We start from the raw sequence: 21,862 nt of genomic DNA, 5'->3' as shown, positions 1-21,862 counted from the left end.
AACAATCACACCAGACATAGTTGACACACAATTGAGATGAAGGACAGCAGGGTTGCCTGAAATAGTTCCATTACAGCACTTGGAAGAGAGGCTGGTGCTTACTGAACATTTTACTTCAGACAGATGAACACATAGTCGCAGATCTTGGCTGCATAATAATCTTGTTAGGTCCAGTTTACAGATAAGAAGCTGAAGTCCCAGGTCTCATCTGATGTGATAAAACTAGTAAATGGTAGTCTTAAGTTTTGAATGCACATCTCTGTTTATTACATTGTACTCCCTCAGTGTTTTGAAAAGTTTAACTTCTTCTTCTTTTTTTTTTTTTTTTTTTTTATAGCAGCCAATGAAACCCACATACGTGTAAGCAGAGAATCAGATGCTAAGAGTAAGGCTTTTTAGAGAAATCAATTCCACTGCTCTCATTTACTGAGGGCTTATGACGCATCCATCACGCCGCTAGGTACTTTATAAAGGTTATCTCATTTACCTCTACAGTTTTTCAGTTTGCAGGAAAGTATAATCATTACTTTATAGAGAAGGAAACATAGGTTCAGTGGCCTCAGGCAATATATCTAAGATCACAAAACTAATAAGTCACTGAGGCAGGATTTATATCCTGAGGGATAATTTCTTCAATGCCTAGTTTCTATGCACTATACCATTAAAGGTCTTTGTTGAAACGTATAATAAAATGAGGATATAACTATATTACCAAAGATAAATCACAGCCATCACAGTTTTGCCCATATCTAGTTCTTGAGATTTTGGATGAGATCATAAGTAGCTCAGTATCTTGGTTCAAGGCTTTCAGTTTCACTTCTGACAAATAGGGGAGAAGTATGTCAACTTGACACAGAATTGAATGAACAGAGTTGAGTTTTAATGATAGATGACAATCTAGTACCCACAAAGTCTTCTGTTACAAGTGGGAATAGAACCTCAAGACATACCCTGAGCTAGAAAAGTCAACTGTTAACCTCATTTTAAAGTTTTACCCCAATTTATAAGTATTTATGCTGGCCTTTACTTAATGTAGATGCCCTCTCTTCACTTTTATCTTTTAAATATTATTAGGGCTGGAGTGCATACAGTTAATTAAAAAAAAAATCATTCCCTATAGAAAAATTTACTTGGCAAAATTAAAAATGACAAAAATCTCTCATTAAGAATATAGAACCAGTTCATGGTAAATGGATTTGGAGTGCTATATTTAATGTAGGAGAGATAAGTTGCTTGGGCCAGGAGTTGTCAAACTTTATGACATCATTCCTTGATAGCTCCAGGGATATGGTGGCCATATTTCTCCCTCACTCATGATCACATATTATCTCCCTGGTTCTCATTTCTTACTTCTGGTAAGTATATTCCAATATGCATTCACATTGTTATTATAGTATAACATTCTAATGTTATATCGCAAAAGTTTGATTCCTTTTTTTTTATGATTTTATTTATTTGTCAGAGAGAGAGCACAAGTAGGGAGAGTGGCAGGCAGAGGGAGAGACAGGCTTCCCACTGAGCAGGGAGCCCAATGCGGGGCTCGATCCCAGGATGCTGGGATCATGACCTGAGCTGAAGGCAGTTGCTTAATGACCGAGCCACCCAGGTGCCCCCAAAAGTTTGATTCTTAAAGGAGGACCTCATATAGAGTTTCCTTTACCATCTCAAGTCAAAATGGTATTTCTCGTTTTAGACTTCTTGTTGTACTTTCTGCACAGCCACTCTCCATATCCAGTATAGAAATAATCCTTTTACCATAGATTTTACTCAGTTTTAAAGTAACTTTTAGCAGATATTTTTTGAAACCACTTATGTGAAATGTAGTCTTCTGTGTTAGGAAAATAATCATGATCTCCCTTCACAAGCAAATAGTTATTATCTAGAGCAGTGTTATATGTGTTGCCATTTCTTTCCAGTGGACACAGGGATACATGACTATGTAAGTTTTAAACTTTCATAATGAAGCATTAAATTCAAATATGAATACCAAAAAGAAATTTGCAAAAGAATGTAAATAAAAGTAACCTGATACTTTTACACTACCATAGCACAGATACCTCTGAATAACATGAAGCAATTCTTTCCTTAAAGAATGTAGTATCTAGAATGAGAGACCAGTGTATAGAGAGACCGACACCTACTATGTAATAAATGATATAAATGTGGTCTTCATTTATAAACAAACATTGATTTTCTACAATGACTCTGATGACTGCCAGTGTCAACAATATGAATAGAATAGTATCTATACACTCGAGTTTGCAATGTCTTGTGAAATGTGTGAGGAGTAGGGAAGAATAGATAAAACATATATTAATAAGTAGTTGTTCAACAAACATTTGTTTATTTTAAAGATTTATTTATTTGAGAGAAAGAGAGCATGAGGGGGAGGGGCAGAGGGAGAAGGAGAGAGAATCTTAAGCAGACTCCGTGCTGAGCACAGAGCCCAACATGGGGCTCAATCTCATGACCCCGAGATCATGACCTGAGCCAAAACCAAGAGTCGGATGCTCAACCAACTGTGCCCGTCCATGAACATTTATTAACCATCTACTGGAACTAGTGTTCATCTTCAGAAATACTAAAATGATCCAGACTTACTGATGAAAGGTGCCCTAAAAGTCACTTTTAAAAAGTGTATAGATTCAGGGGAAGTTGAGCTCATTCAAGTTAGAGATAACAGAAGTTTAAAGATTGAGAGCATTTTATATGAATCTTGAATAATGGTTGACAATTGGTAGTCTTTTTTTTTTTTGTATTTCTCTTCTGTATTATTAATATTCATTTTTAAAGTCACTGAAGACCTTTTTAGTATTCTTGGTATAGATCTGTTTCTCTCCTCATATTTCCTCCTCTTCCCTGTTTATTTCCCCATGGTTATGAACATTCTGTATCAGCCTTTAGAATCAATGTTCTTGAACTATAGCAATATAAGATGGTGATATGATGCCAAGGCTTAGCTGAGAGATTATATATTGAAATCATTTTCAAATCAGATATTTTACATTAGAAGAAGGCTGCAAGAATAAAGGTTTTGTCACAACTTGTCATAAATGTGAATACGGATTGCCACCTGCTTTGGATAACAAGTGATTTTCTAGAGAAGTTGTCTACAACATGGTTGCCTTTATCAGTAGGTTTTCTTCTCTCCCAGCATTGTATTTGTCATTTTTAATATGGGCTTTTGTTATCTGTTGCTGTAAAGCAAACAATTTGTTTCTGCATGAAATAATAAGGATGTGACCTCAAGTTCCCGAAGACAGCTCTGACTCCTTTTATTTTTCCTTGGGTGTATTAGGAGAAGCTTCATTTCTGACTATTTCATGTAAATCTAAATCCCTCTATACACTAATTTTAATACATTTGATAATAAATTGGATTATGAACATAACTCCAGATAGCTATCTGTTCTAAGTTTGGTCAGAGCGCAATAACTATTATTATGGCATAGTCATGAAGAAAAGGAAAAGAAGAAATGTTCCAATATTTACATTTTTCTCTCACATTTTTTTAAGTTTATTTTTTTTTAGTAATCTCTACATACAACATGGGGCTTGAACTCATGACCCCAAGATCAAGAGTCGCACACTATTCTGACTGAGCCAGCCAGGTGCCCTGAAATGCCCCAATATTTAGATGGAATGGGGCTTAAAAATATTTAAAAGGCTTTTGAAAACGAATTGGAAATGGATAGATGCCAAAGCTGGGCCTGAGTCTGTTATTTAAAGCAAGTGACTCAAAATGTTGATTTTCCTGTCACAGGGGAATGTCAACTCTTGTAAAGAAAAAGATATTGACTTAAACCAAATGAGTTAGAAGGTTACATCAAAAGCTTTTCCATGGTTAAGTGAAAGCTTGATGAAGAGTGGCTTTTCTCCTTATGAAACAATAAATATGACTTTATGTACTAGAGAATTATATGATACAGTCCTTACCAAAATCAGGTACTGTCCTTATTGTTTTTATATTAACATCTTAAATCCTCACACTCACACTATGAAGTAAATATAGTTATTATCCTTATCATTTTATAAAAAGGGAAATAGAACCCCAGAGGGTTTAAGTAATTTGCTGAGAGCTATGCAGTTATTAAGTAGTAGAAGCAGATTAAAACTTATATAGTCTGGCCACAGTTTCTCTCTGCTCTCAGCCATTTCATTATGCTCCCTAATGATACACATGGTCCCTTTTAAAGTTAAATAACATAACCTAAATACTTTACACTTAGATAGGACAAAGTCTTAAAAAACCATAATAAATTCCTATGGATTTATTACTTTGAAGTAGAATAAGGAGCAGTATTGTTCTAAGGCAAGAAACTTGTATTAATCACTAATGACATAGTGTTAAGAACTTTTATTTTTCAGTGATTATTTTATAAAATATGTGATTGTTAATGTTATGCAAGGATCTTTTCTAGTTAGTTTACCAAAGAAAAGATATTTTCCAGATAATGGAAATAAGTGTAAAGTTGTGGTCTATTGGGCAGAAATGCAGTCAGAGATAAACATGGACTTGGACCACTCATTGCAACATTATGTATTTTTTTATCCTGATAGAGAAAAGGAACTTTATTTCTCCTATTACCATTATAATAAGATAGCACAGAATTAAAAAACACAACAAAACAATCAAAACAAAACAAACTCAAAATCCTTGAAAGTTCTTATTAGGCACGCTTTGTATATGAGTCTAATAAAATAAGTAGACACTTCCATTTGCCAAAAAATATCAATTATGTTGTGTTACCAAACTTTGGTTTGTTTTAACAATGTACTAACCAAATAATTTATATAAACTCATTACACTCATAGTTTAGGTACCTACCTAAATGTCTACATTTTGTATAATATGAAATTAAATTTTCAAACAGGTTAAGTGACTTGTTCCAGATTATGTAGTATAGAGAAAGTAGGCCTTCATTTCAAAGGGAAGCCATGAATGCCATGAATCACTTTATTCTCTTAGCCTCCTGCTCTAGGTAGTCATCTTTTGGATGCCTAATCCCTATGTATCACAGGTGGAGGGTATAGAACTAGCAAACTAAGACTCTGTACTCATGGCACTTATCTGTATCTGATAGAAGAGAAAAACAAATACTTTAGTGTATGTCACATGCTCATAAAGGTCAAAGGTGAATTAAAGAAGTATAAAGGGCCAGTGAGTTATGGCTAATGTGAAAATTATTGTACACGGAGTGGTCAGCAGAGGCCATGCTGATAGGAAAATCCAGAGGAAGCCATTTTAAAGCCCCTGATCTTAACCATTCAAACTGACCCCATGCTACAGCATTTTCTACTCAAGAAGAAACAGATTCAGAAAGCCTAATTAATCATACTGGCTTAAGTATGGGTTAAGCCATTACTTGCTATATATATATATATATATATATATATATATATATATATATATAAAGTCTGCAAAATAGGTAGAATTATGGAGCTTCTAATTAACAGAATGTAATAAGTTGTTAAGAAGTAATCACAAATCAAAAAAAAAAAAAAAAAAAAAAAGGGCGCCTGGGTGGCTCAGTTGGTTAAGCGACTGCCTTCGGCTCAGGTCATGATCCTGGAGTCCCGGGATCGAGTCCCACATCCGGCTCCCTGCTCAGCAGGGAGTCTGCTTCTCCCTCTGACCCTCTTCCCTCTCGTGCTCTCTATCTCTCATTCTCTCTCTCTCAAATAAATAAATAAAAAAAAAAATCTTAAAAAAAAAAAAAGAAGTAATCACAAATCAACAAATCAAGTCTTCAAATAAGATTTATTACAGTAATGAAAAAATGCAAATGCCAAAACATCTTGGAAAATTATTCAAATTTACTAAGAAATAAAATTTTATTAAAAAGCTAAGATAATAATTAATGCTTATCCACCTGTCAAAAGTACACAATGAAGTATCCAAAATTGACTTAGATTCCAAAAAACAGACATTCTCTGAAAGGGCTGATGGCAATACAAATTAGAATAACTTTCTTTTTCCTGGCAGGGATGGCTAGATGGATGGATGGCTAGATGGTTGGATGTCTAGATAGATAGATAGATAGATAGATAGATGATAGAATAAAACGCTCTCTTTGAACAGGGTTCAATCTCAACTCTGCCATTTAATTTTAAGGTAGTCTTGACAATTCATAAAACAGAATAGTATCAGACTTACTGAGAACATAGATGAAGTAATTAATGTAAGGTTTTTAACTCAGATCATAGTGCAATAAGCACCCATGAAATATTAATTATTCCTGTTGTAAAATACATAATGGTATATTCTGCAGCCATAAAATTCAGCTATGAATTTAATGTCATGCTGAAATTTTTATTAACGTATTATGGATAAATAAAAATAGCAGGTTACAAAACAATATTTATGGTATGATTTTACTTTCTAAAAATAATTATATTTATTTTTTCATGTATAACCACATTTATGTTTCACTATTTAACTAGATTAAACTATTTTATTTACTGGGCGCCTGGGTGGCTCAGATGGTTAAGCATCTGCCTTCGGCTCAGGTCATGATCCCAGACTCCTGGGATCGGGTCCCACATCGGGCTCCCTGCTCCTTGGGAGCCTGCTTCTCCCTCTGCCTCTCTCTCTCTCTCTCTGTGTGTCTCTCATGAATAGATAAATAAAATCTTTAAAAAAATAAAAAAATAAACTATTTTATTTATTATCATAGTTCCCTAATGAAACAAATGGAATGAGGGAAATAAATAATACCAAAAGAATTAACAGAGTTTATTTCTGAGTGATAGGATTACATGTGATTTTTAGGGTTTTTTTCATTTATTCTTTCACATATTGTTTTTCAACTCACATTATCAAGCACCTACACTTTGCTAGGGCCCTGTTTCAGATGCTGTATAGCTGTGGTCAAAGTGTCAAGGTCTCTGCTTGATTGGGCTTTCACTAAGGGGGATAGGTGACAGGTAAATAAATTCATTTGTAAGATAATTTTCACAGGGTTAGTGTCACAGGAACATGCAACAGAGTAAGGAGGTAGAAAGTGACTGGGTAGAGCAAGGGAGGCAGAAGTTCCTATGTATAAAGCATGGTAAGAGATCTGAGGAGTTAAGAAATAAACTGAGACCAGGATGAGGAGAGGAAGACACAATCTGGTCAAAGGCCTGAAGGGGAAAAACAAGGAGCTCTGCCCATGTGACAGTGGGAAAAGGGCCACCAGAGCAGAGGGCCCATCTTGGAAGGCAGTGGAAATTTGACAGCTGGAGTCAAATGTTAGTTCTTCTTAAGACTCTTGTTGATCTTAGTATTTTTCTATATAGACACGTTATATATTTCCAGACATTTTAACTGATAGTATTTATAGATCTGTGCTGTTATAAGGGGCAGACATAACAAGTATAAAAATGTTTATAGACAAAATGAGAACAGCAGAAAATTAACTTGGAGATGTATTATAATTTCATGATGTGCAAATGGACATGCATTTGGGCAATGACTAGGAGATATCAAAGTACATGATTATGTTTGAGTGGATTAATAACTTTTTAAAAACTAAATCCTTTAAGCTTTCAGCTAATTAATTTTTTACAGTAAGGTAAGGGAAAAATAGTGTCATTTATTCCCTTCACAAACTTCAGAAACCCCTTTTATCTTTTACTTCAAAATTCCTGTAGGCTGTCATACTTCTCTTTACTGTAATGGCCTGGTTTCAGGGTACTAATAAACAAATCTGGACTTATTTATTGATAGTTTTCCTGACTATGCGTAAAAAAATGACAATGTAAGGCACCGATTATTCCTTAAGGAACTGTACAGTTTGGCCACCTCAATGTAAGTGACGATAGGGCGCTTGGGTGGCTCAGTGAGTTAGGCTTCTGCCTTCGGCTCAGGTCATGATCCTGGAGTCCCGGGATTGAGTCTCGCATTGGGGGGTCTCCGCTCAGCGGGGAGTCTGCTTCTACCTCTACTCTTCACCCCACTCTCTCTCATGCTCAAATAAATAAAATCTTAAAAAAAAATAAGTGACGATACATCTTTGCAAAATATTATGCAGGGTTTAAATTCGGTTACTTGACACAGCAAGTTTTGGGATAAAAAATAAATTTTTCTTGATCTTCTTTGACGTATTAATAACTAAAATCAGAAATTATAATTACTGCTTGAATATCTTCTTACAAGATAAAATGAAATGTTACATGATTTGAAGTTAGGCAGCTTAATGTTTTCGATGTGACCTTGTTACAGAAAACCTGCACTGAAATTTTAAATGGCAGGAATATAATGACAGAGAAGCAAATTCAAGATAGAAAAGTTAGAGCACACATAGAGGATAATTTTAATAACTGTGTTTGACAAATGAGATGAAAGTACCTGATCTATCTTCTGAAAGCACTATTCAAGATCCTATATATTACATATTTTTAAAATCTGGGCTTTAGATATTTTTAATACATAATATACTTGAGAGTAGCTTGATTCCTATCTGCTGAGGACAGATAAATTTATGAACAGTTGTTGTGTAGCAGATTTCTATAACTTTGTGCCTATGGGTAACAATACCATACTATACCCTTAGAGTAAATCTGTCAAGAGAGTAGATATGTTAAGTGCTCCTACCACAATACCATTTTTAAAAAGAATATAGATGGATTTTTATACCATTATATTAAAATAAGAAAACAGATTGATTCAAAAAAGAAATTATGAGCAATTAGTGCAATTTTAATTGAGAGTTGTGGTCTTTCACATTTTTATTTATCAGGGCTCAGACCTGTGTGTGCTTCTTTATATTTGATTCCTTTTGATTCTTATTCATGCACACGGAGTTGCTACAGTAACGAAACATTTGAAAGCTCAGAGTTGGTTACTTCTCTGATTTCATATGCAGGAACTTAAAAGTGTTACTATTTATATATGATAACTAATTAATTGTCCTGGCTACTCTGCATCATGATATGAATGCAGAAGAAATGGATAGCAATAAAAGACTAGGAAATACACAGACGGGATCTTGCCCATATTTCCTTGTTAACTTCTACGTTTCCCTACTTAATTTAATGACATACTTAAGAAAGATTTTCTCTTTTAGTGGCCTCAAACCAGAGTGCCATCTTCTTAGTTTAGAATAGTGCAGGTTGTATATTGGGACAGTTAGTTAGCTTTTATTTCCTGAATACATTATGACCAAATACAGTCATGTCAAGGGGGTGCTTCGTCAGTTTTTCTTTCTCTCTGACATGAAAAGAGATGTGAAAGACTCTGAAACACCTTATTTTCTCCCCTCACCCGGGAGTTTTAGAAGAGGGCATTGAGGTCCGGCCAATTTTATTTTCTGTTGCTGAGTCCTGCAGGCCAGGAACTAGGTCAAAAACTGCTGACCTTCTGTGAACGATTTCTTCTGGTGATCAGATAGGAAAGGCCTTTGATGCTTGTTCTGTGAGTTAGGAGTCCAGCAAGTGGAAGCCAACGCTGCTTGTGGTCTTTGGCATGTGAACTTTAATAAAAATATTTCACACAGAAATTCCTGAGAGCATCTATCTAGTCCACTTTCAGCAACCGAAATTTTGAGACTAAAGTTCTAGAGAGAAGCTTTCAGACAGTCAGACGCTTTCAAAGATAACATGTATTTTGAAATTGTTGTAGTTTAGGAGAACTCCAAACTAGAGTTCAATCTGAGAAAGAGACTGTCGTATCTTTCTATTTTATCAAAAGTTATAATTTACAAATGTTAGTTTTGTGCAAATGCACATGATTTAGGGTAGCCAATGAGCATTAGTAAATGGAAGGAATAGAGCCCAGGAAAATTTAGCCTGGATATGAAAAATTAATAACACTAAAAATTATTGGCTTTATAATTGCTTCCCAGAAGATGTGGCAAAATCTCTACTCCTAGGATCATTTAAGAAGGCTGACTTGAACAAAATGCTTACACTGTGGGCTGGGCCAGCTAATAGGTTTTGGCCCTCTCCAATTCCCAAACACTGTTGACTGTACATAGACTATCACAGTTATCACTTTAGGAAGTCCAAAGAAGGGCAAAACTCTGTAATCCTTGGAGGAATTGTGGTGTTGCTATTATTACAACGTCTCCTCTAGTTGTGAAACTAACGGAAGAGGCACAAATTACAGACATCTGGCAAGGGGAATAGTTTCATTTTCTATTATTCTCCCCTATTAGCTACCAATTCCCCCTCCCTGCTCACATTAACCCTTCCTGACAGTCCCTGGAAATTAAAGTGTTTATTAGGTCCCAGGCTTCTATACACTGTCAGTGGTACTTTCTACAGTCAACAGTTCCCCACCATAAATAATAGCTCTGCATGTCGACCTGTGACCTGTGGAAAGTGACTTACTCCTCTTGGAGTTCAGTGGCTCTCTTTGGAGCTTACCCTCAGATAAGCTGCAAAGCCTTGGGCTCTGTGGATAAATTACGTTGAGAACAAGAAGGAAGAAAGAGATGTGGCTATTCAGGGAGGCTGGAGTCAGGGAGTCCTGAGCCAGGTGTTTCTGTCACTGAAGAGCACTGAGCGTGGAAATAGCCGCATGGCAGCAAAGCAAGACCTTCTGAATAATTCATCACTGCCCTGCGCTCTTTCGAGGCTGTACTCTTATTTAGGAACATAGATTATACTGTTATTGATTGCAATCCTCATGGAGGCATTTCATTAACTAGGAGGTTTGTCTGTTTGCATATTCTTTGTTGCCCTGAGAGTTTCCTTGTATTTGAACAGAAATTTATAGCTGAAGTAAAATTAAAGAGAATTGTCTAACAATTCTGGCTCATTCTGCAATCAGGAAGGAGATTGGAAATGGTTTCCTCTAGATACCCAGAGTGTTAAATCATTTTATTCCATTAATTGTACTGTGATCTGAAAGTGTGATGAAAAACATCCCAAAAATGTACTCTTCCCAGCAATCTCTCTACGTACATCATTTACTACCATTGTTCCAGATAGATTATCTGAAATTTCAAATACATTTTCCCACGGTACTTGGATTCCAGAGATGCTTAAGATATCTAAGTGACTAGACAAATTGCTTGCATGCTCCACAAACTAGCTCCTAACCACATTAATTCAAAGGGTGTGAGAATTCAATTGTACTCAGCACTGCATGAATGTTCAGAGGGAATCCAGAATCTGACCCAGTAGGACAAATTGTTCTCTTAGGTGCCTCTGAGCAGAAGCATCCTTTCTTAAGAGGAATCCTGAAGGACACTCGTGGCACAGGATATTGTAGTAGCTGATTCAGGTGAAATGCTAATTTATATCTGATGAAAGTGAGGTGATGTAAAGGGTGCCACAGCCTGAATTTTGTCTTGAATCATGATATTTAAAGCCTGAACCCTAAGATAAGAACAGCATTAGACTATGTGCAATTGAATCAAAACAAATATGAAGACGGTTTTTTATTGCGGGAAAGGAAACTCAGGAAAGTTTTGCAGTATTTGTTTCGACTGCATTTTGTGCTGTTGTGGATGATGATTTGTTTGTTTGAAACCTGTAAGTCTGAAAAGAAATGAATCACAAAACCTAAGAGGGGTCAGAATTTCTCAGGTGGCAGTGATACTCATCTGAAGAAGCTCTTCAGAATGTCTCTGAGCTGCAGTACTTTGACAATAGAAGAAATAAGAAAGAAGTTCATATCAGGATTTGATTCCCTTGCACAGGTACAAAGAGACTCAAAGTTCTAGCAACTATGCTAAAAATAGGAAAAAAGTAAAAAGGCAAAGTCTTCTTTCTTACAGAAAGAAAATATTTTGATTGCAAACTTTACTTATTTATTACAATATTATTGGTTTTGTTTGCACTAAGTGATACATTTTTTTTTCAATGTGAGGTTTATGTTTTTCCGGAATGAACTTGTTTTCAAGAGTTCAATTACTGGGCGCCTGGGTGGCTCAGTTGGTTAAGCGACTGCCTTCGGCTCAGGTCATGATCCTGAAGTCCGGGGATCGAGTCCCGCATCAGGCTCCCTGCTCAGCGAGAAACCTGCTTCTCCCTCTGGCCCTCCCCACTCTCATGTGCTCTCTCTCTCTCTCTCTCTCTCATTCTCACTCTCTCAAAATAAATAAATAAATCTTAAAAAAAAGAGTTCAATTACTGAATGAATTAATTCTCTAAGAAGATACATTGCCAATTGTTGGGCCAAAAGTTATTCACCTCCTGTCTCCTCAGTCATTTCTCCAGTTATCTTAAAGGTTTTAAATGGGAATGTTCAAATAAACTGCAAATCTAAAAGAATATTTTATCTTTCAAAAACATTTTACCTTCACCTTCTGGGGTGCAGTCTGACCTCCCTTCTTGAGGTTCAAGAACTCATCCTATTGACTTTCTTTTTATAAATTTCATTTGATTTCCACAAGTTCTATGAAGGGTCAGTGTGCCAATAGCGTGCCAAATGTGATGGACCACACCGGACTCAAGTCAAGTCGTGTTATTCCTGTGTTAAAACACTTCAGTGGCAAACCTCTTCTTTTGGAACAAATTCTAAACTCCTTGGCATGGTTCATATGTCCTTATGTAGGTTGCCCCGCTCTCATCCTTTGTTCATGACTGTGCCAGGTTAGCTGAAAGTCCCACGTCTCCATGAGTCAAGACAGTTGATCACCCTACATGGTGACCTTCTTCTCTAACATCCTCCCATTCAAATCCCTTCCTTCCTTCCTTTCAACAATTTTCAGTTGTATGATCTTGGAGAAATCATCTTATTTTGCTGATCATCAGTCTGTTCATTCACAAGAGAGGAGTAATACTATTTCCTTTTCTTTCTTTTTTTTTTTTTTTGAAGATTAAAGTTACTGTCACTGGGCTGGTGTCTATCCCATTGTCCATGAATAGAGTGATACTTTTTCTCTTTCTCTCTTTTTGAGTGTGATACTATTTTGGACTACAGGCAGATGGTTATTTCCTCTTGCTAATAGGAACTAAATTTAGTAGTATAATTTCAACATGGCAGTCTGTGTATCTTTTGTCTACATCATTCAGTGCTTCTAAGGTGAGATAACTATAGTAAAAACACCAGAGAAGGCAAGTGCCCCTTACCACATTTCATAAATGGTAAAAGCTATACAAAAAACCCTATTTTTCTGTATCCATGCTTTGGGGCCTTTCATCCTTTGGGATAAAAAACACTGAAAAAGAAATTCTGTGCTTCTCATTCCTGCTCTCTATTTGCTACATAAGCATTTGAGCCCAGGCTATGGAAACTAATCGACATTTTGTTCCATTAGCTCATATAATAGTCCCCTCTTATCCATGGTGGATATGTTCCAAGACTCCCGGGGGATGCCTGAAACCACAGACAGTACCCAACTTTCTCTATACGTTTTTTCCTATACATACCTACCTATGATAAAGTTTAATTTATAAATTAAGCACAGTAAGAGATTAAAATGATAATAAAAGGGAATAATTTTAACAATCTACTGTAATAAAAGCTGTGTGGATGTGGTCTATCTCTCTCTCAAAATATCTCATTGTACTGGACTCACAGTACTTGCAATAATGTGAGATGATGAGATGAACGCAGACGTTGTGATGTAGTGTTAGGCTGCCGTTGCCCTTCTGAGGATTTATCAGAAAGAGGATCATCCGCTTCTGGACTGCGGCTGACTGCAGGTAACTGAGACCTCACAAAGTGAAACTGCAAATAGGGGGACACTGCTGAACTGTGTGAAACAAAATGAAGAAACAGATGTATTTACTTTCTTTGGGCCTAAAATAAGCGCTGATACCCTTATCCTTGTAACTTGTCTCTTAGGAACATTAAAAGGTCTAGTGATACCAATTATGCCAATTATAAGAATGTGTATATGATGCACTACAGAAAGACATGGTAATTATCCTTATTTTAGAGAAAAGCATAAGATTCTGACATTCAGTTACCTTTGTAAGAAGTTTACTTTTAAAATCACTTCATCTCATTTGGCATGTAAACCCACCACAGATGCTTTATGATTTTATGTTTTTAATTAATGTCAACCCTCAGGTTGCAGTGAGAGTTGTCTGATTTCCCTGCCAGAGCCCAGACTGAGAGAATTATGCTGGCAATAAAGAAATGATGATGCCCATTAAGGTTTCAAACTCAAGTTTGAAACTTTAACAAAAATCTGGGTCTCTTTATGTGCTATTCTTAAAGTTGTCTTCTGCTAAGGGCCCTTCTCTGGTCACCAACAAAATATCTTTAATAAATATTATCACTGAAAAACAGACTACCTTCATAGTTATATTACTTCATTATCTCACATGGCATGTTTTATTTCTTATCCAATTCCTATTCAATAAAAGAAATTATTTGGAATTGTAAACACTTTTGTATGATTTTACATGGGTTTGAGAGTCAGTAGAGTTTACTCACAGTGTAGGCTAGCACTGTCATCTTATAGGTGCCATCTCAGAGACTTTCAAAAGACCGAACATCCTTTAAGCTGCTGGGAAAAGTAGAAATAATCATTCTTAAACTTGCAGTTAATGTAATTTACATTCATTCATTTAAATAATATTATTTGAGCACTTAGTGTCTCTATATCTTTGAAATACGAATATCTCAAAAACAAATAAAAGAAAACCCAGCTGTTTAATAGTTTAATAGAGGAGATTTTTAAATTACATAAATCCAGAGAGTGATAAGTGGCCCAGGTGATTATATATATATAATGTACACACGCAGTGTCAGGGCAAGGATAAACATAAAGATGCCGTTAAGATCTATTAATACCCATAAAGGAGTGTGTTTCTTCAATCAATTAATATTCTATAAATGTCAGACATTCATGTAGGCACCAAGGATACAGGGGATAACATAAAAGATAAGCAACTTATTTTAAAGCAAAGAAAGAAATAAAAAAAATAATATCAGATAACGTTAAATATTCTGAAGAAATGTGTTAGGGATTGAGAGGAAGGACATACGATATAAGCTGGTCTCCTTAATGATGTGGTATTGGAGCTGACGCCTGCAGGATGAAGTTGGCCAGCCACATGAAAATCAGAGAAGTGGATGTTGCAGGCTGTAAGAAGAGCAAGCCCAAAGGCTCTGAAACAGTCACATGTTTGCCAGTCGTATTAGTATTTGAGTTGGATTCTTAGTTGCTGATAGAATTCAGACACTTAAAGGCAGATGAGTTTGATATTGCCTTTTTTTTATTCCCACAAAACAGCTTCCTTTTGTTGGTTATTTCAGAGTCCATTGTTTTACTCCTCTTTGTACAGTTCTTAGTATTCTGGATATTTCCTTTAGGGTGTCTAGCTTCTGTCAACAGCGAGTAATTCCTCAGCAAATACAGAAGGAAAAAGGGGACTGCCCCTGGGAGGTAAAGAGGAGATGGCTTAAAAATAAAATCACCTAATGGAGCACATAATGCATCTAGCATATGCTCCGTTGTTATAAAAATACAAGAATATTTGCTTTCCATACGTTTGGTACTTATGATGAAGATTATAATCCAATTTCAACATAAATGAATTGTTTTTTTACACCTCTCTCTTTCCCATTTGGAAATCTTCCCATACTTCTGTCACACTCCAGCCTTTAATACAGTAATATCAAGTAATTACTTAACCAAAGCCTTATAACAGATTTTAAAATGTTAGTAAAGCCTGAAGCATTGAACTATCTCTGAAAAACTTTTGAAAGATTTAGAAGTGATGCTGGAATTACTTGGGCCTGCTGGCCTATTGCATACAGGTCCACACAGTTTTAGTTTGCTTCTAAAAAATAACTGAGATGAGTTTTAAAAGGCAAGTTAGAGAGAAATCATGAAATATCTGATAAGCTGGGAAGGGATGCCAAAATACAAAATTGAAAATCACATGTATAGAAAGCATAGCCCCTTTGACAAAAGACACATTAAGAGAATGCAATGAAAATTAGGTAAAACGAAATCATAGGATAGCATTTCTTAATACAGCAGAAGTTACCCAAACTAGTTGCATCTCTTGCATATTCTAAACTGGCAGTGGATTATTTTATACATTTACTCTTTACATCTTATATGAGGAGAACTTTTTGTCATTTCAAGTTTCTGTTTATTTTTATTCTCTTCTTCTTTGCATTTGTTTCAATTCAATGCACCAGTTCTTTTTAAATTAGTTGCATAAAACAATATATGCCTTCAGCAAGATGCCAAAGTATATGTGTGTGTTTATTGTGTGTCTTTAATTCTAAGGTCACAACAAGGCCAAATGAGATTGCTACTGCTTTTGTCATTCACACAAAATGATTTCCTTTGGCAATTCAGTTATTTCAGGGTGGACTAAATTTTTCATCAGTGCCTATTATAGTGTAAATGTATTTTTTCAGCAAATGGTAAATCTCCAGTAACTGTAGATAAAAGTGTCATAGAAAGAAGAAACCTCTGGCTTTTTCCGCCATCTTGGAGCCTGTGGAGGCCTGCTGGGTACAGGACTCCTGTAACGCCAAATAATGTCTGGAAGGCTGTGGTCCAAGGCCATTTTTGCTGGCTATAAGCAGGGTCTCTGGAACCAGAGGGAGCACACAGCTCTTCTTAAAATCGAAGGTATTTATGCTCGAGATGAAACGGAATTCTATCTAGGCAAGAGATGTGCTTATGTGTACAAAGCAAAGAACAACACAGTGACTCCTGGTGGCAAACCAAACAAAACCAGAGTAATCTGGGGAAAAGTAACTCGTGCTCATGGAAACAGTGGCACGGTTTGTGCCAAATTCCGAAGCAACCTTCCTGCTAAAGCCATTGGCCACAGAATCCGTGTGATGCTGTACCCCTCAAGGATTTAAATTTAATGAAAAGTAAATAAAGGTGTAGATTTGTTCTCTTGTAAAAAAAAGAAAGAAAGAAAGAAAGAAGAAACCTCTGGGTAAGCAAAGGGATAGATATTAAAGTTTTTTTTTAATTGTATCACCTTCATCAACATCTATGGACTACCTTAAATGTGTAAGGTATTTCAAAGTATACAAGGATGAAAATGACACAGCTTTCATAGGTGGGAAGCTCATACAGCTCACAATTTTTACAAATAGAAAGTATGTTTAAACAAGCTAAGTATGTTGTGAGAAGTGCTGTATTTTTTTTTTTTTTTTTTTTTTTTAATATTGTGGAAAGGACAACTAGCTCTGTCAGAGAAGGTTTAGAAAGAGGAGCTTGGCCTGAGTCCTAGGGCCGTGCAGGTGCCCCTGGGCACACGGGATAAGGGGAGAGGATCATAAAGTCCCGAGGTGAGAAAGAGGCACAGGGCAGGTCTAGGGCACACTAACTAGGGTTATTTGCGGAAGTATCTGGAATGCCACACCAAGGTTCGGGGGCCAAGGTGGTAGATAACCTCATCCACTTCAACAGGAAGAGACGGAATCATATATGCATTTTGATAAAACGCACTGCTGCATTGAGATCTAAACCTCAGTTCTCTAATTAACATGCTCGATTTATGCTTCCTAAATATTTACAATGTAAAACTCTCTCACCTTCCTCATTCTTATTTCTTGAGTATGATTTTGAAAGAGGTTTCCCCAAATAAAGTGAGTTTTAAAGTAGCATTAATGATGATTCCTTTTTCATATTTATTGATAAAAGGCTTTATTTTTCTCATCCTGTTGGGGGGAAAAAAGACGCTGTTTTGTTTTAAGAGTACAAATACCAGACAACGTGCCTTTGAACAAAGCTAATGTTCCTTCCTTTCCAAAAGGGCATCAATCATTTTGAGGCAGCAGACATTTTCTTGAGATGCTTAAGCGTGTCATGTCTAAGGGGATTTAATCAGAGGTTTAGAAATACTTTGTTATCTACCCAAAGAGATGCTGATTTCAACTGACTTACTGTTGTTGCAAAATTGAAGAAATGCTCAGAGATTTAGGTTAGAAAACATGTATTGTTCATAATTCTCTCTTCATCAATGAGGTAAAATCAGAAGTCTAGCAATGTCGTGCTTTTTACTCTGAAAGGTACAGAGAGGCCTTAGGCACAAGTGGATTTCTGGAAGCAGTAGATTTCATAAATTTGAACTAAATTGTATCAGGCACGGAGTGCTGCCAAATTCTAACTCATTAGTTCACCGTTTGGCAGAGTCCTCTTCCTATCAACAGTGAAGCATACAGGTTTCTTGTGGGGGTATGAAACGTTCTCACTTCCAAAAGGCAGATTGAGCTTTCAGTTAATGTAAAATATGATTCTTAAAAAAAAGTACAACACAAAAGGTCTTATAAGTTCTCTACTTACAAGAAGATGAAATTTTGGGGAGTTTGTGATATATTGTAATTCCCCTTATGTAATTTGGGATGAGTGTTTTAAGAAGTGAAACAAAATATTCTTAAGAATCTTTGACTTCGGGAGCCTGGGTGGCTCAGTTGGTTGAGCGACTGCCTTCAGCTCAGGCCATGCTCCTGGAGTCCCGGGATCGAGTCCCACATCGGGCTCCCTGCTCAGCAGGGAGTCTGTTTCTCCCTCTGACCCTCTTCCCTCTCGTGCTCTGTATCTCTCATTCTCTCTCTCAAATAAATAAATAAAATCTTTAAAAAAGAAAAAAGAATCTTTGACTTCATGTGCATCATCTTACAACACAAGAATTCTCTCCTTAGGCACAATGATGATACAGGAAGCCTGAGTGCACCTGAGCCGTGGTGACTTAAAAATGAGTGTGGTCCAGACATGAGTAGAGATGTTCCCTTCAGCTCTACTCTGGTCGCTACTTTCTGAGGTCTTTACAAGTCCTTAAAAGCCTAAAGCCCTGAGCTTAAGAACACTTTTCTCCTAATTATTATTTGCCTCAGTTTTGATCGATTGAAAAGATACATTTTTTTTCTTCCTCTAAATATTGAACAAAAAGCTTTCCCAGCTTCTAAAAGGAAAGTATTCCCCATTGTTAGTTGCTGTGTGAAATGAGGTCCTTGGATCAGACGAGGTCTTCCAGTTCTAACATTATAGGATTTTAGAATGCAGTTCTTCCTCTTAGATTTCCTACCCAAGTCGGAATCATGCCCATTTCTTTCAGACCAACCATGAAAGAAGTTATAGCTATTGATTTGCCAGGAGAAACTAACCCTGTTCCCATTGCATTGCTCAGACACATACACCCACATCCAGCAATGCATAAGGAGAAATCGCAAGGGAGTTATGAAATACGGTCATGTTCCTTACATTAAATATTAATAGCCCTAAAGAGGAAGGAGGAAATGTTATTATTTTCTTCAAGATTTTGTTGGTCACCTGCTGTATGCAAAGTGTTATATTAAGCTGCAATGGGAGAATATAAAAGTGAAAAAAGATTCTGTCTTTCTTACCAGAAGTTTGCCTCTAGTAGCAGAAGACACAATAAATGGCCCTGTTTCAAGATAGTACAGAGATAAAACCCACAAATGTAATAAAAAAAAAAAGCAGGAGATATTCATAGAAGGAATAAGTTTGAATAGAAAGGCCAAAGAGACCCTCAAGAAAAGGATGAGGATTTCCTGGATTTTGAAGAAATGGAGGACTTTTCTGGGTTAAAATAGGTAAAGACAGAGGACAAGCCCATGTACAGTGGAAGTCATATATGGTGAATGTTGAATTCAGTTTTTCCATAGATTAAGTTTTGTTTATGGAGTGGACAGTGGAGAGTAATTGGACGGTCTTGGGAAGGCGAGAGTCACAATTAAAATTGGTGAGATAAGGTTAATCCAGTGTAGCAGGTAGATTGGATTACAAAGGATTAGTTACTAACTCTGCTTGCAAATAATTGTGCCGTGGAAAGATAGGGTCTTCCTGGAGTTCTTGTTAGGTGAGGGAATAGCACTGAATGCCTGGACTTACAAAGAGTTACTCTTGATTTCCAATGGTGTTTTTTTGGTAAGTTAAAACAAATATGCATTAGTTGTAAATGGTTTTCTACTTATTTACAAATCGTTATTCTCACTCCTTGATATAATTATGGGCACTTATTTTGGTGTATTGTGGTTAAGAATCACATGACTTAAATAAATTATACTTATTGATTTAGCAAAACCAAGGGTAGGGGAGCAACATGGGGCCATTGAAATGAATAAGAAACCAATGATTATATTTTTGGTCAACATTCGTTCAAGATATCTTAATTATGTGTTCATTTTACATGCCAATGCAGTCAAAATGTGGTTTAATAAATGTAACAGTCTCTACTAGTTATGATTTTTTGGACTTGTTTCGGAAAGCAATACCTTAGACTTCTTGTTTTGATTAAAACTAGAATTTTGTTTTACCACTAAAATATGGACTGCAAATATTCCTGCCTACATATAACCCTTATAAGCATTTATTCTCAGAATTTTGGCATTAAAGGTGAATATTAGATATTCCTGCCACTAAGAAGTTCTATAACTTTGAGTCTTAGTTTCTTCATTTGTAAAATGGGGATAAAAATACAATCAAGGTGTTTATAAGGATTAAATGCATTAATTTGTGTGGAAGTGTCTAGGTAAAAGCAGAGTTTTTTTAAAACTATACCTATACAATTTTATTACTTCTGCCATTGCCTCGTTTTAAAGTTAATAATCTTAGGTTTTAATAGGAAGTAAAAGCTTTTGGGTTTTCTTTATGGAAGTAGAAATTGCAATTTCTTTGTGATTTTAGGGTAATAAGTAATCATAAAAATATCAAATAAAAACTCCTGACTATATTAATATTTATAGTTTGATTTTCCCTTTAATGCTACTTCATTTTTTATGGAAGTGGATATTTGTTCAGGTTTGTTTCTTTCCGTTCTTGTGAAAATAAGGATGATGACCACAATAACACAGGGGCTCTGCTGGAAATAAGATATCTCATTGAATTATCATCACACCTGTAAAGTAGGCACTATTGTACACCTTTCATAAATAAAATGAGACTTAGAAATATTAAAAATGACATGTTTGATATGACAGAACTGGAGGTTGAAGCAGAATCCAGCTGAGGCAATCAGCAGTAGAAGCCCGTATCTGTGCTATATTATGCTTGCTGTCTTCATACTGATATTATGAAGGTAACTTCTGAAGGATCACAAATTCTAGGAGGACAGATCTCTGTCTTAGCACTTTTCCCACATAATTCCTCAAAGTTAATATTCCCTCAAAAGATCTAGCAACATTGTTGGCACATTGTTGCTCATAAATATGGTTGCAGGCTTACTGGTATCATATAGTAGATGAGGGCAGAGAGTTGGGTGCTGAAGTTTGAGTACCAATTTGAGGGTGAAAACCATGGCCCTTTCTGTGTCATCCTAGTTGCAGCCCTGTAGTAGATACTCAATAAAAGTCTGTTTCTTTGGATGATTCCATTCTAGATTAGAACTGATAAGATCATGGAATAGCTTTATCACCTAGGAATCAAAAACTTAATATATTTTTGAAGATCAAAGGAACTTGTCCATTTATTACATTCATCACTGGATAGTTTTCTGTTGCTATATTTTTGCAATTTAACATGTAAACTCAAAACGTGAAGAACATGAAACCTCCAGGCCTTGATCAATTTTTCTTAGGCTTTAATGGTAAATAAAAATGTCTTTATGACAAGTGTAAAGAATGTAGAAAAGGACTTCAAAGGACCTGGAAGAAAAATATGACTGAAGCAAGAAATGCCAAGTTTTAAATGCAAATGAATATGTTGATTGATTCAGAAAAGTGGTAATTTTAAAGAGAATGCTGGTTTCCCCTGCCTTAATCTTTTCATTTAAAATTAAAACTTGTACAAGCATTCTAACCAAATACTGGTTATTGCATATAACAAGGAACAACATAATTACTTTTTTCTTTTCTTTTTCTTTTCTTTTTTCCCCTTTTCTGTGTCTCATTGCACATGTGCATGCTGCTGTTACCTAGGAGAGGAAGCAGTGCACATCAGCTATAAAAATCCAAAGAATAGAGGAAATTCCTATAATTGGTCCCTAACTGTCTGGGGAGAGCTGCTTCACACACTGAAATGGTCTTGAACAAA

The 21,862-nt window shown here is 36.0% G+C and overlaps 1 protein-coding gene and 1 pseudogene across 1 annotated transcript in view; both read left to right on the top strand.

The window, feature by feature from the left end:
• Positions 1–21,862, top strand: part of PCDH9 (protocadherin 9) — a 915,036-nt gene that overhangs the window by 56,523 nt on the left and 836,651 nt on the right. The window lies entirely within an intron of this gene.
• On the top strand, positions 16,332–16,763 carry LOC114211108 (large ribosomal subunit protein eL33 pseudogene; annotated as a pseudogene).

This window comes from Eumetopias jubatus, unplaced genomic scaffold (genome assembly GCF_037043125.1).
Source record: "Eumetopias jubatus isolate StellerSeaLion01/CBP00866 unplaced genomic scaffold, mEumJub1_p1.0 scaffold_3, whole genome shotgun sequence".
Lineage (NCBI taxonomy): Eukaryota > Metazoa > Chordata > Mammalia > Carnivora > Otariidae > Eumetopias > Eumetopias jubatus.
Note: the sequence above shows the minus strand (reverse complement) of the source record. Positions and strands in the feature narration are given on the sequence as shown.